This window comes from Bos indicus x Bos taurus, chromosome X, assembly GCF_003369695.1.
Source record: "Bos indicus x Bos taurus breed Angus x Brahman F1 hybrid chromosome X, Bos_hybrid_MaternalHap_v2.0, whole genome shotgun sequence".
Classification (NCBI taxonomy): domain Eukaryota; kingdom Metazoa; phylum Chordata; class Mammalia; order Artiodactyla; family Bovidae; genus Bos; species Bos indicus x Bos taurus.
Window position 1 is genome coordinate 18,879,096 of NC_040105.1, and position 15,131 is coordinate 18,894,226.

General features: G+C 36.7%; 1 pseudogene; it reads left to right on the plus strand.

The window, feature by feature from the left end:
- The first annotated feature begins 14,211 nt into the window (after positions 1 to 14,211).
- LOC113886891 lies at positions 14,212 to 14,558 on the plus strand (annotated as a pseudogene).
- Positions 14,559 to 15,131: the final 573 nt, after the last annotated feature.

The following is a 15,131-nucleotide window of genomic DNA, read 5'->3' on the forward strand; positions in this document are numbered from 1 at the left end:
ATCATACTTATCAGTAATTACCTTAAATGTAAATGGGTTGAATGCCCCAACCAAAAGACAAAGACTGGCTGAATGGATACAAAAACAAGACCCCTACATATGTTGTCTACAAGAGACCCACCTCAAAACAGGGGACACATACAGACTGAAAGTGAAGGGCTGGAAAAAGATTTTCCATGCAAATAGGGACCAAAAGAAAGCAGGAGTAGCAATACTTATATCAGATAAAATAGACTTTAAAACAAAGGCTGTGAAAAGAGACAAAGATGGTCACTACATAATGATCAAAGGATCAATCCAAGAAGAAGATATAACAATTATAAATATATATGCACCCAACACAGGAGCGCCGCAATATGTGAGACAAACGCTAACAAGTATGAAAGGAGAAATTAACAATAACACAATAATAGTGGGAGGCTTTAATACCCCACTCATATCTATGGATAGATTAACTAAACAGAAAATTAACAAGGAAACACAAACGTTAAACGATACAATAGACCAGTTAGACCTAATTGATATCTATAGGACATTTCATCCCAAAACAGTGAATTTCACCTTTTTCTCAAGCGCACATGGAACCTTCTCCAGGATAGATCACATCCTGGGCCATAAATCTAGCCTTGGTAAATTCAAAAAAAATAGAAATCATTCCAAGCATCTTTTCTGACCACAATGCAGTAAGATTAGATTTCAATTACAGGAGAAAAACTATTAAAAATTCCAACATATGGAGGATGAACAACACGCTGCTGAATAACCAACAAATCACAGAAGAAATCAAAATTTACATAGAAACTAATGAAAATGAAAACACAACAACTCAAAACCTGTGGGACACTTTAAAAGCAGTCCTAAGGGGAAAGTTCATAGCAATACAGGCATACCTAAAGAAACAAGAAAAAACTCAAATAAATAACCTAACCCTACACCTAAAGCAACTAGAAAAGGAAGAAATGAAGAACCCCAGGGTTAGTAGAAGGAAAGAAATCTTAAAAATTAGGGCAGAAATAAATGCAAAAGAAACAAAAGAGACCATAGCAAAAATCAACAAAGCCAAAAGCTGGTTCTTTGAAAGGATAAATAAAATTGACAAACCATTAGCCAGACTCATCAAGAAACAAAGGGAGAAAAATCAAATCAATAAAATTAGAAATGAAAATGGAGAGATCACAACAGACAACACAGAAATACAAAGGAGCATAAGAGACTACTATCAACAATTATATGCCAATAAAATGGACAACGTGGAAGAAATGGACAAATTCTTAGAAAAGTACAACTTTCCAAAACTGGACCAGGAAGAAATAGAAAATCTTAACAGACCCATCACAAGCATGGAAATTGAAACTGTAATCAAAAATCTTCCAGCAAACAAAAGCCCAGGTCCAGATGGCTTCACAGCTGAATTCTACCAAAAATTTAGAGAAGAGCTAACACCTATCCTGCTCAAACTCTTCCAGAAAATTGCAGAGGAAGGTAAACTTCCAAACTCATTCTATGAGGCCACCATCACCCTAATACCAAAACCTGACAAAGATCCCACAAAAAAAGAAAACTACAGGCCAATATAACTGATGAATATAGATGCAGAAATCCTTAACAAAATTCTAGCAATCAGAATCCAACAACACATTAAAAAGATCATACACCATGACCAAGTGGGCTTTATCCCAGGGATGCAAGGATTCTTCAGTATCCGCAAATCAACCAATGTTATACACCACATTAACAAATTGAAAAACAAAAACCATATGATTATCTCAATAGATGCAGAGAAAGCCTTTGACAAAATTCAACATCCATTTATGATAAGAACTCTCCAGAAAGCAGGAATAGAAGGAACATACCTCAACATAATAAAAGCTATATATGACAAACCCACAGCAAACATTATCCTCAATGGTGAAAAATTGAAAGCATTTCCTCTAAAGTCAGGAACAAGACAAGGGTGCCCACTTTCACCATTACTATTCAACATAGTTTTGGAAGTTTTGGCCACAGCAATCAGAGCATAAAAAGAAATAAAAGTAATCCAAATTGGAAAAGAAGAAGTAAAACTCTCACTGTTTGCAGATGACATGATCCTTTACATAGAAAACCCTAAAGACTCCACCAGAAAATTACTAGAACTAATCAATGATTATAGTAAAGTTGCAGGATATAAAATCAACACGCAGAAATCCCTTGCATTCCTATACACTAATAATGAGAAAACTGAAAGAGAAATTAAGGAAACAATTCTGTTCACCATTGCAACGGAAAGAATAAAATACTTAGGAATATATCTACCTAAAGAAACCGAAGACCTATATATAGAAAACTATAAAACACTGGTGAAAGAAATCAAAGAGGACACTAATAGATGGAGAAATATACCATGTTCATGGATTGGAAGAATCAATATAGTGAAAATGAGTATACTACCCAAAGCAATTTATAGATTCAATGCAATCCCTATCAAGCTACCAATGGTATTCTTCAAAGAGCTAGAACAAATAATTTCACAATTTGTATGGAAATACAAAAAACCTCGAATAGCCAAAGCTATCTTGAGAAAGAAGAATGGAACTGGAGGAATCAACCTGCCTGACTTCAGGCTCTATTACAAAGCCACAGTCATCAAGACAGTATGGTACTGGCACAAAGATGAAATATTGATCAATGGAACAAAATAGAAAGCCCAGAGATAAATCCACGCACATATGGACACCTTATCTTTGACAAAGGAGGCAAGAATATACACTGGATTAAAGACAATCTCTTTAACAAGTGATGCTGGGAAAACTGGTCAACCACTTGTAAAAGAATGAAACTAGACCACTTTCTAACACCATACACAAAAATAAACTCAAAATGGATTAAAGATCTCAATGTAAGACCAGAAACTATAAAACTCCTAGAGGAGAACATAGGCAAAACACTCTCTGACATACATCACAGCAGGATCCTCTATGACCCACCTCCCAGAATATTGGAAATAAAAGCAAAAATAAACAAATGGGACCTAATTAAACTTAAAAGCTTCTGCACATCAAAGGAAACTATTAGCAAGGTGAAAAGGCAGCCTTCAGAATGGGAGAAAATAATAGCAAATGAAGCAACTGACAAACAACTAATCTCAAAAATATACAAGCAACTCCTACAGCTCAATTCCAGAAAAATAAATGACCCAATCAAAAAATGGGCCAAAGAACTAAATAGACACTTCTCCAAAGAAGACATACAGATGGCTAACAAACACATGAAAAGATGGTCAGTATCACTCTTTATCAGAGAAATGCAAATCAAAACCACTATGAGGTACCATTTCACGCCAGTCAGAATGGCTGCGATCAATAAATGCTGGAGAGGGTGTGGAGAAAAGGGAACCCTCTTACACTGTTGGTGGGAATGCAAACTAGTACAGCCACTATGGAGAACAGTGTGGAGATTCCTTAAAAAACTGGAAATAGAACTGCCTTATGATCCAGCAATCCCACTGCTGGGCATACACACTGAGGAAACCAGAAGGGAAAGAGACACGTGTACCCCAATGTTCATCGCAGCACTGTTTATAATAGCCAGGACATGGAAGCAACCTAGATGTCCATCAGCAGATGAATGGATAAGAAAGCAGTAGTACATATACACAATGGAGTATTACTCAGCCATTAAAAAGAATGCATTTGAATCAGTTCTAATGAGATGGATGAAACTGGAACCTATTATACAGAGTGAAGTAAGCCAGAAAGAAAAACACCAATACAGTATACTAACGCATATATATGGAATTTAGAAAGATGGAAACAATAACCCTGTGTATGAGACAGCAAAAGAGACACCGATGTATAGATCAGTCTTATGGTTTCTGTGGGAGAGGGAGAGGGTGGGGAGATTTGGGAAAATAGCATTGAAAAAAAAAAAAAGAATTGTATCTTATATGTGGTTCTGGAAAGATAAGATAGTTACAAAATGTTTCCCAAATATTGGTAACAAGACACACTGATCTGGTGGCTGTAATTGTTTGAAACAGAAGAGTTAAATATTTGGATAGCCCCAAAGTCAGTTTTCTCAAGCATCTGGGAAAACTACATCCTTTATATGAGGAATGGGGTGTTCCTATTCATCATTGGGCCTTAGAAACCATCAATTCTGAGTCATGATAAATGACTTCACTCTCACTGCAAAATGACTCATAAACAATTTAGAGCCGAAGAGATTGTTCTGCAAGCTATATTAAATATATTTGGCTATCTTCCTTACTTAAAAATCAATATCCATATGGATCTTTAGATAAATTCCCTTTCAGAACAGGTTAAATCAGCAAGCAGTCCATGAAATTGGAATGTCTGTAGGTATTACACAGAATATTTTGTTGTGCCTCAATTTTTGTTAAATTTTAAGTGCCTTTAGTTTCCTTATTCTCCTCTTTGACAACCAGACATTGACAGGTGTGCTGGGTTAGAAGAACCACATAAAAAGTTCCACAAGACTACTTTTAGATTATTTCATAATTTAATTTAATAGAGGCTGAGGGTCCAGTATAGAATTTTATTTTGTGTGCTGTAATATTAAATATATATGTGTGAGGACTCTTCCATCCCTGAGATAAGGAAATCAGTAAGACTTCCCTATTAACCCACTGTCTTCAAGGTTAATGAGGAAGAAAAAATAAAAGGAAAATGGTCTCTAGGTTTACCAAAAGGTGAAGAAACATTTAAAGTCTAAACTCACATCATCAGTTTACGAATGTGAAGAAGATTAACAAGACCCAGTGTGGCCAAGGGTGAGAGGAAATGGACAGCTGTTCTTCCAGAAGACAGTTTGATATGGCAAACAAATTTTTAGGATATTATCTTAAGGATGTGATCCCATAGGTATAATTGTCCCAAGGATATTCCTCAAAACATAAAAAATTGGAAGGGGAAGGAAATAAAGTCAATATTTATCAATAGGGTATCAGTCAAGTAAAATATGGTTGTCTATGTCTTACTTTGGTTTCTCCAGATTTGTGCTATCTAAAATGTTAGCCACTAGCCATATGTAACTAATGAACACTGGACATGTGGCTAGCTACACATACCTGATTTCAAAGATACAATACAACAAAAAGATATAAAATATTTCATTAATAATTTTTACTTTTATTTTCTGTTGAAATGATAATTTTTACATATTAGGTAACATAAAGCATTAAAATTAATTTCATCTGTTTCTTTTTACTTTTTAATGTGGCTACTAAAATAATTTTAAATGACATATATGATTCACACTTGTGATTTGCATTATACTTCTAGTATAGTACTAGTCTATAGTACTATACTAGATAGTACTAGTCTAGAAGCAGATCTTTAGATGAACTTATATGCAAGTAATTTATTAACGAAGTGACTATAGGAGAAACTGATAAAGGAGCAGGAAAAGCAGGATAGGGAATCAGAGGAAGCTGAACAAGGGTGTAATTCAGATGAAACCTCAGTCTCAGCCTGATCCTGCAAGGAGCTCTGGAGCATGAATTACATGTCAGAGTTTGTCCCACCTTGAGGCAAGGGAGCTTGGTTTTCATACCCTTACATTAGTCAGTCCTTGGCTGTGGGGCCACTCTGAGGGTATGTAAACACTCAGGCATTTTTGGCTTTCCATTGCATTGAAGCAGTTCCAGTAGTGCAAGGGATGCTCTCTTACAGATCACAGGTGCAAGTCACTGGAAGCAAGGCCTACAGAAACTGGAAGATGGGCACATAGAGTAAATTATAGGGACCTAAAGGGATTAGAATAGTCCACTGACAGTAACAGGTACACTTTATAAAATGGAATGTTAGACAATAATTTTGTATATCTAGATTTTTAGACATAGAAAATGCTAGTAACATAGAGTAGCATATTAAAAACTTTATTAAACATCATATACAGAATGATCTCAAGTATACAAAATAGTATACATATTCATAACTGTATAGAAAATATTTGGAAATATCTTCCACCAAAACAAATATTTTAAGTCTGAGTTTTGATAGTTCACTTTTTTTCATTTGATTACTTTTAAACAATACATATGCTTCATGTATCAGAAAAACAATAAAGCTATTGAATGCATTAATAAAGTGAAAGTGATAAGCAAAACCTAAGATCTCCAATTTGAGAAGGGACAGCTTCTGTAAAATTATATTAAATTTATATCTTGGCTCTCCACAAAATTTTTATGATACCTGGAATGTATTTGGTGATACGACTATGGCTGACATTCATCTAGTAGGCATCGGTATGGTCAAGTAGCCAGCATCTGCTCTGGTTGGCCAATGTGTGCTGTACTGGTTATTAACTTGATGAAAAGAACCATTAAGACATAAGTGTATACGGTCAAATCAGCCCTGAGTTAGCTAGAGGATAAATGAGGAGGGTGCTGGATCAGAAGACCAGCAAGATTCAAGACATCTAAATAATACCAAAAAATACTAATGATTACAGAACAAAATAACAACATTTGGAATAAAGATGGGATAAATAACAGTGACTTGAAGAACCATACTGAAGCCTAAAGCAAAAAAAAAAAATCAGTAATGCTAATCCTGTCTTTGCTAAAAAATGTTTATTTTGTTCATGATGAATTTTTGCATTAATTATAAGGTACTGCATTAAAATATTATTTATTTTGACTGCTGAGATTTTGGTAAGTACCTCACTTGCCTCACTCATTCACTATACTACTCCTAGCACAGCCCTGACATGGAGATGTGTCACGAAACAACCTTAGTCTAATGATTTAGTGCATGCACGCTTGTCTGAATATTACTTTTGAAGGTTGGCTGCTAGGGTAACATCTAAAAAACCTTGATGTAAACCCTTCCCTTCATCAACAGCAATCTAACACTGTATTTACCTAAATTGCAACAAGAAAAAAAGACAAAAACATTTTATATCCAGACATTTCTGCAGGCATTGAACAATGCCATGTATGTTCTTATGTTAACACACAAAGATTTCCAGATCTATTTGTGAACTGCTGACAGAGCAGTAAATAATTTGTGTTGAAAGCGTGCTAACATTTATATGCAGTTAATACAAAGCAAACAAAAGTGAAAACATTAAGGGGAAAAATGATTCATACAGACACAAAAGTGATTATTAAAAAGAAAACTCATAGGCCAGGATTAAAGAGAAATAGCCTCCAGCAAAATAGTTTTGTCAGAAATTCCAACATTCATTCTTGGTTCCACGGGACCTTATGCTAAAGTTGACAGATAAGTGCAGGATGATGCTGCAATGCATTTTTATATTATTTGCCAATTTTTTTGCTCCCAGATATTTAGATTCCCAGAGTATAGTGTATGTTGAAAGCATAGATATACTGCAAATTGCTAGCCTCCCCCTTTCTCATTCATTCCCACAAATATCTCTTTCATAAAACCCTGCCCTTAAATAGTTGGCACTATGAGTGGTAAAAATAGAAACTTTGAGATTGAGCATTGTTTCCTGGTGGTGGTTTTCTCCTGAAAGCTTCATGTTAAATTGTGTATGAACTAACATATTTATTATTGTCTCAATGCATTTATGTAACTATGGTATTTAATTGTTCCTTCAAATCTTACTGCATATTTTCAAATTGCATTTCTGATGTTGATCCTAGACTTTACAAAGTATCCTTTTGTTTAAAAATATAGTGATTTATACTCTTGCTTGAAAACAAAATCTCAAATAGGACTGATTAGTCAGCTATGAAGCAGTTCAGAATTAATGCTTGAATAATTTTCTTAAATGATACTATATAGTTTCTCCACAGGGGAAAATACGATATATGAAATGTTCAGTTATTTGGGGGATACTTGTTTTGTATTGTGAAATTCAGAGCTTGAAGTAAATCCTTTAGAAATAAATAGCACTCAAAACCAAAAATTATTATATGCCTATTTAGCAAGGTGAATACAACAGAGGATAGGTGATTCCTGAGAACAACTATGTATCATAAAATGCATAGGGTGATGGACTCTTTTACATGATTGCTTGAGATGACTTGAAATGAAAAAGAACTTGGGCAGCAGAAAATTGAGCTCATAGTAGATTCTGTTGGTGTTCAAACCATATCTCCTTGGCACACACTGTTCCAGAGCATTTTGAGGGCATTGGATGAAAAATAAATGCCCCTGTATCTTGTCCTACATTGTCTCCCACAGCTATTGAGTGCACTGAGTTCCAGGAGTTCACAGTGACAGCATGTTTGTTAAAGCGCTCTGCATGGGCTTACTTCCCTTCCCTGTTTCAATTCCGTTTTCTTACGAGGGTGTCCCAAGATCACCTTCCAAACAATTAATTTGCATTTGAGCCCTTGATGCAGGGTCTACTTCAGGAAGGATACCAAACTAAAATAATCTCTCTGGATTAAGCCAATGAAGAAATGAACCTAGTAATTAACTTAAATTGATCATTCTATAAATCCACAAATCCTTGAGTTTGATGCATCTCTCCTAGGACTGTTAGAGGCTGTAAGCTCTGCTGTCTTCTACAAAATAAAAATGAGAAATATCTCATTTGATAGACCTCCTTCCTCTCTTCTCAAAGTATCTAGTGCTTGAAAACAAACTCTCATGGCCGGCAGTGTACAATATTGATGTCAAAAATTAGGCACATAATTTAAAAAATGGATAATTTTGCACTAACATTCTCCAAGACTCTACATAATGACAATTTTTATGGCTCAGTGTTGACAAATGAAAGGATACCCTGCAGGCCAACTGTGTACATCCACAAAATAAACTATTGAACAGCTTAGGGGGGGGACTTTTTTTTTTTTTTTAATAAATGAAACAGGCCCACTTGAGCCGAGTTTGTTCAAAAGTCATTAGCAACCTTTGGCATTTCATTTGGACTTCTATATGCTTGCCACTGGGGCTACACTAATATTTGAACATCACACTAGCAAAACACAGGTGCATAAAGGCAGTGAAAAGACAAGATATTAGAACTGTCTTCCACTCTGTCTAAATAAATCAGCAGGATAATGCTGAGAAGACTAGATATATCTGTGTCCTTTTTAAATATACAACAGAGAGACAAATGAAATGTGTTGTCATAAAGAGCAGTGATCTTTTTATGTCCCAAATTCCACCCTTCATTCCCATGTTTGAGTCTAAATGTCCTGCCCTTTTAGCATTATTTTGTATCATTTACCACTGGAAAATATGGTGTATTATTCAGATGTCAGTCTAGGTATATTTTAATTCACACCTGAAAATCCCAGTCATTCTGTATGTGAATGTTTTTAGCTGTATTCATGATAGCCAAAAAAACTGTACTCAATCCAAATGCTCATCAACAGGTAAGTGGATAAACAAACCATGGCATATACTTACAATGAAATACTATACAACAATAGAAAGGAACAGCATGAATGAATCTCAAAAATATACAATAAGTGAAAGAAGCCAGACACAAAAGGCTGTACCCTGTATTTTCCATTTATATGAAATTCTAGAAAAGGGGAATCTATAATAGAAAGCAGATCAGTGGTTGCCTGGAGCCAGGGGAGGAATGACTGCAAAAGGGCATGAGGGAACTTCCTAAGGTGATGAAAATGTTCTATATCTTTAGTAAGTATGGCATTCAGAAAAAAGACTGAGCACAGTTGTACTTTGTCTGGGGTTCAGACAGAACTGAGTATCATCTTGAATTGTTGGATCCTAAAGGAGCCTGAGACCAAAACAAAACAAAAAATAAACTCCTGATGTCTGGAGAAATTCATCTAGAAGAGTTAGAGAGGTAGAAGGAGGACCAGTAAAGGGAGAGGGAAATAGGAGTACATGAAAATGAAGGCGTGTTGACCCACATTAGAATTTTGCCTGCAGACAAACAATGCTATTTCGGTATCATCACCCTACTTGTCCGTGGCTAAGGGTACCATTCTGGTGGGGGTGCAGGAGGGAACGGCAGTGAAGAGGGACAAAGGTGTTAACACAGGGAGTTTCTTGAGATCCAAAATTTAGGGACATATTTTGATGTGAAGGTGACCTAGATTAACGTTTCTCAAACGTTAGTGAACATCAGAGTAATGTGCAGAGCTAGTAAACATGTAGATGCCTGGGACCCACCACAGAGATCAGAATGCAGTAGGTCTGAAGTGGTGCTGAGATGCTGCATTTTTGCAACTTCTGGGTGATGCTGGTACTGCTGGTTAAGGGATCACACTTTGAGAGGGCCTCATCTAAAGCTCTAGAGGGATTCCAGAGTAAGGATAGACTTTCACACTTAATCATTGCTAAAAATTGTTCTGTTTTCATGGCCAGGACATGTAGGTTCAGAAGTTTTATAGTACAGAGGACTTATTCAAGAGAGCTCTGAATTTGTCCCTTGCTCTAAATTTGGTCAGTTTTAAATGAACGTTCCTTGAGATCTGTTGATAAGAGGAAGTGAAGGAGCTTTTGAAAATTCTTCCTGGTTGCTTACTATTTCTTTTTTTTACAAAATTGCAGGTGTCATCTGTAGGCATGTGTAGGATCCTTTTGTCCTGCAGTCAGAATGTGAGGGTCGATTGTCTCAATCCTTTCAGATAGAAGTTAATGGTTTTGTGGTCCCCAGAATATACAATTAATGAGTTTCACTCTACTGACATTTTTAATGTCAACATTACCAACAACAGATGGGAGTTGTCTGCATTGGGTGTCTATTTCCAATTAAGATGTTTAATTTATGATAAATTAATACATTTCAATCAAGTCTGCCTTGCATTCAGTGTATGCTTGGTTGATCAACAATAAAAACTGCTGTGGATGTTTTGGCAAACAATGAGAGATTGAGTCAGCCCACAGGAAGGAGGCTCACTATTTTAATGGTTCCTTAAATACTTACATTAAACCAGGAAAACCCAGAAAAATGTAACAAATGCGCTTTGCAGTTTTTCTTTCTATATATGTAAGTGAAAACTTGGATAATATAAAGGGGAAAAACACACTTGTAGATATCACCACCCTAACACAAACCCTGTTAACATTTAGGTATTTTCTTCCAGTCTCTGGGTCATGCATAGAACCATTTAGATAGGCATAATTATAGTGATTCGTGACCCCTAAGCTCTATTTTCCTTGTTTTTATATAGTCTGCTCTGATTATCTATTGCTGCATAAAAAATCATCCTCAAACATAGTGGCTTAAAATAAGACTAATTTGGATTAAGAATCTGCAATTTGATCAGGACAGCTCCACTTTGGTCTCAGCATTAACTGGGGAATTTGAAAGACTGGGTGCTGAAATCATATGACTAGTCCTCTTGCGTGTTTCTCAGTAGATGCTGACTGTTGCCAGGGACCTTTAGTTTGGGCTGTCAATAGAAATACCACTTGTGACTTCTCTATGTTGCTTGAACTTCCTCAAAATGTGGTAGCTGGATTCTAAGGGTGAATTCCTGTGAAACTTGAGTTAGGTGGAAGTGGTATTGTCTTTCACGATATAGCTTCAGAAGTCACAAAGCATGACTTTCATCATTTTCTGTTCATTAGAAATGAGTCACTAAGACAAGACCATATTCAAGAGGTGGGAAATTAGACTTCACCTTTTTATGGCAGGAGCATCAAAGAACTTGCTGATATATTTTATAAAATGATGGCATAATATTCTATCTAGTAAATACAGCAAGTGTAACCATTTCACCTACAGTTACACATTTAGGTTGCTTCCATTCTTAGACTGTGATTAATATATGTATTTATCAGGTCTTCTAGAAGTAATTATATATTGCATTATACCACCTAGATTCCAAAAGAGAATTTATATTAAACATGTGAGCACTTAGTAAAGGTACTTTGATTTTGAAATAATGTCATTTTAAGAGCTAAGACTGCCTTAATTGGTGATAGATAACCTTAGAAAGAGATGGGGAAGCAGGCAGATGTTCCTACCATAGAAGTCCAAGAAAGCTGAATGCATCCAAAACTATAAATTCATATTGTGAGCAATAACATTTTCCAATCTAAGACAGACTATCAGAGTGAATGTTCCAAGCTTACTTGGCATTGGCAGCTACAGGAACTGGAAAGCCAATATGCCTCATGGGATGGGGGTGGGGCTCTGGCTGATGAGAAACACCGTTATGGTCTTCCCTAGGTTGTGTAAGATCCTCAAGAAAATATATATTGCAGATTTTTGTCTATAGAAATAATTTGATTTTTAAATGTATGACAAAATTTATGGGCTCATTTGAATTAATTTTTTTATGACACTAACTGTTTGGTTTATTTTTCCTTGTACAAGCTCCTCGATGTTTATGACACAAGAGATCGGTCTTAAGTAACTGTCAACTCTACTTGGATTTCTGTAATTTTTAACATTTAGAGTTATGGATCGAGAAGAGGCACTTAGATATCTCTTTATTTTTCAATCAAAGCACATGAGGATTCTTAGTGGTATCTAGGTACCACCTTTTCTTGTTCAGATCCTGGACCCATATCTTCATGTTATTATTTTCAAATATGCAACTCCTAGATAATTTTATATATCCTGACAGGAGAAAAAGGTACTAACACTGTTATCATTCACAACACCATGACTCTTCAGAACCTCTTTGTACTGAAATAATGTAGATCTTCTTGCCATTGTAACATCCTAATACCTTGCATCATTACTCATGATTCTTCATCTCATGATCTCTATGATGCTGCCTATGAATATAGACTTCCAGTGACTCTCTTAAAGATCATTACTGTGCTTCATTGGTGATGAACACATATGCAAATCTTACCCAGAATATGCAGGAAAATGTGAACAATAATTCATTTTCTGAAATATTAAATCATTGTGTTGTACACCTGAAACTAATAAACTATAAGCAACTATATGTCAGTAAGAATAAACATCTTTTAAAAATAATAATTAATTTTCTGGTCCTAATAAACTTACATTTCAGAATTTTATAGAGTAAATATTTCAGTTGCATCTTTTCTTGAATACATTATTCCATAATCACTGCGTTTCTAGAATATGATCTTCTCAATCCTGACTATACCTGTTCTTACCACACACCACCACCAATAAGAAGGTTAGGCAAGGGACACTTGAGAAGAGTGAGAAGAGCAGAAAGAATATTTGTCCTTGGTCTGGTCCAGGAGAGGTCTTCCCAGAAGAGACTGCTGGCCCCAGAGGGCCTCTTGGAAATATTCAAGGAAAGTATTCTAAAGCACTAGGCCCATTGTGTAGCCTGGGCCTAGGGGGCCTGGGGGAGACCCTCAGATTGCCCAGGTTTAAGGGTCATATGGAATACAGACACAGATGACATACAGAAGTTAATTGTTGCAGATAAATGCCTTAGGGAAGAGTACAGTAACAGGTGATATATTGTAGGATAGAAGGGCAGCCAAGAGAGTAACAAAGATGAAAGGCAATGCCATGGCAGTGAAAAAAATCCTCATGATGAGTCACATGGAGGTGGATTCCCTGAAGAGACTCAGAAAAGAGTCATTGAATTTTAGTTCTGTAGTTTTAAAATAGTGTTCTAAGCTCCAGGCTTTGTGGAGTTTTGCTGATCAATTCTCAATCCTCATCTTTTCTGACCTAGAAGTAGCATTTGACACTTCATCATTTCTACCTGATACCTTTTGGGTACTTTGCTTCCAGAACATCAAACTCATGTAGTTTTTCTCCTAACTCTGGCTGTTCTTTCTCTGTCTGCCTTTATTTCTATTCACCTCATGTATCTCTAATCAGATTTCCCAGAGCTCAGTCCTTGGACTATATCTCTTCTATATTTAGTCACTTGTTTGGTGCTTCATTCAGTTATGTTGCTTTAAATACCATTTACACACTCTTGATTTTCGTAGTCATAGTAATCATATGGGGTCACATAGAGTTGGACAGGACTGAAGTGACTTAGCAGCAGCAGTAATCATATATTCATCCCAAATGTCTTTTCAGAACTTCAGAATCATATAGCCTGCTACCTACTTGATGTCTGCATTTGGATGTTTAAGAAACATGCCTAACTAGTATGTGGAAAGTTGAACTCCTGATATGCAATGCCCCCAAACTTGACCCACTCATAATACACCCCATCTTATTTGATGACCACACCGTCCCCTCTGTTGCTCATAATAAAAACCTGGATTCATCCTTCATTCTTCTTTTTCTCTTATACACAGTGGTCCCTGGAGCCTGTTTCAACTAACATATACGAGCCAATTATGGCCTTCCTTTCCATCCCTGAAGCCGCCGAGGCCACATGCGCTAGGCTGCCGTGCCGCTGCTGAGATGCGTTAAGTCAGCTTCTATTTGTTGGCCGCCCTCGGGGGCAATTCCTCTCTCAGGGCCAAGGAAATCAAAAAGATCCTGAATGGCATCGGCACTGAGGCAGACAATGACCAGCTCAATAAGGTCATCAGTGAGCTGAACAGAAAGAACATTGAGGAGTCATTACCCAGGATATTGGCAAGCTGGCCAGTGTGCCGGCTGGTGGGGCTGTGGCTGTCTCTGATACCCCAGGATCTGCAGCACCTGCTGCAGGTTCTGCTCCAGCCACAGCAGAGGAGAAGAAGGAGGAGAAGAAGGAAGAGTCAGAGTAGTCAGACGACGACACGGGGTTTGGCTTGTTTGACTAGAGTCCCACTCCTGCAAATAAAATCCTTTTTATGTTAAAAAAAAAAAAAAAGAAAAAAAAAGCCAATTGTGCACTTCTTTTCCCAACTCTGTGTTCATACCTTAGGTACTTACAAGAGGTCCTGAGACATAGTATGTATACCATTGTTGTTGTTTGGTCACTAAGTTGTGTCTGACTCTTTGTGACCCCACCAGGCTCCTCTGTCCATGGGATTTCCCAGACAAGAATACTGTATTGCTACCTTGAGAAAGAAAAACAGAGCTGGAGGAATCAGGCTCCCTGACTTCAGGTTATACTAAAAAGCTACAGTCATCAGAACAGTATGGTATTGGCACAAAAGCAGACTAATAGATCAATGGAACAGGATAGAAAACCCAGAGATAAATCCACACACTTATGATCACCTGATCTATGATAAAGGAGGCCAGAATATACAATGGAGCAAAGATAGCCTCTTCAATAAGTGCTGGTGGAAAAACTGAACAGCTATATCAGATCAGATCAGATCAGTCGCTTAGTCGTGTCTGACTCTTTGCGACCCCATGAGTCGCAGCATGCCAGGCCTCCTTCCCCA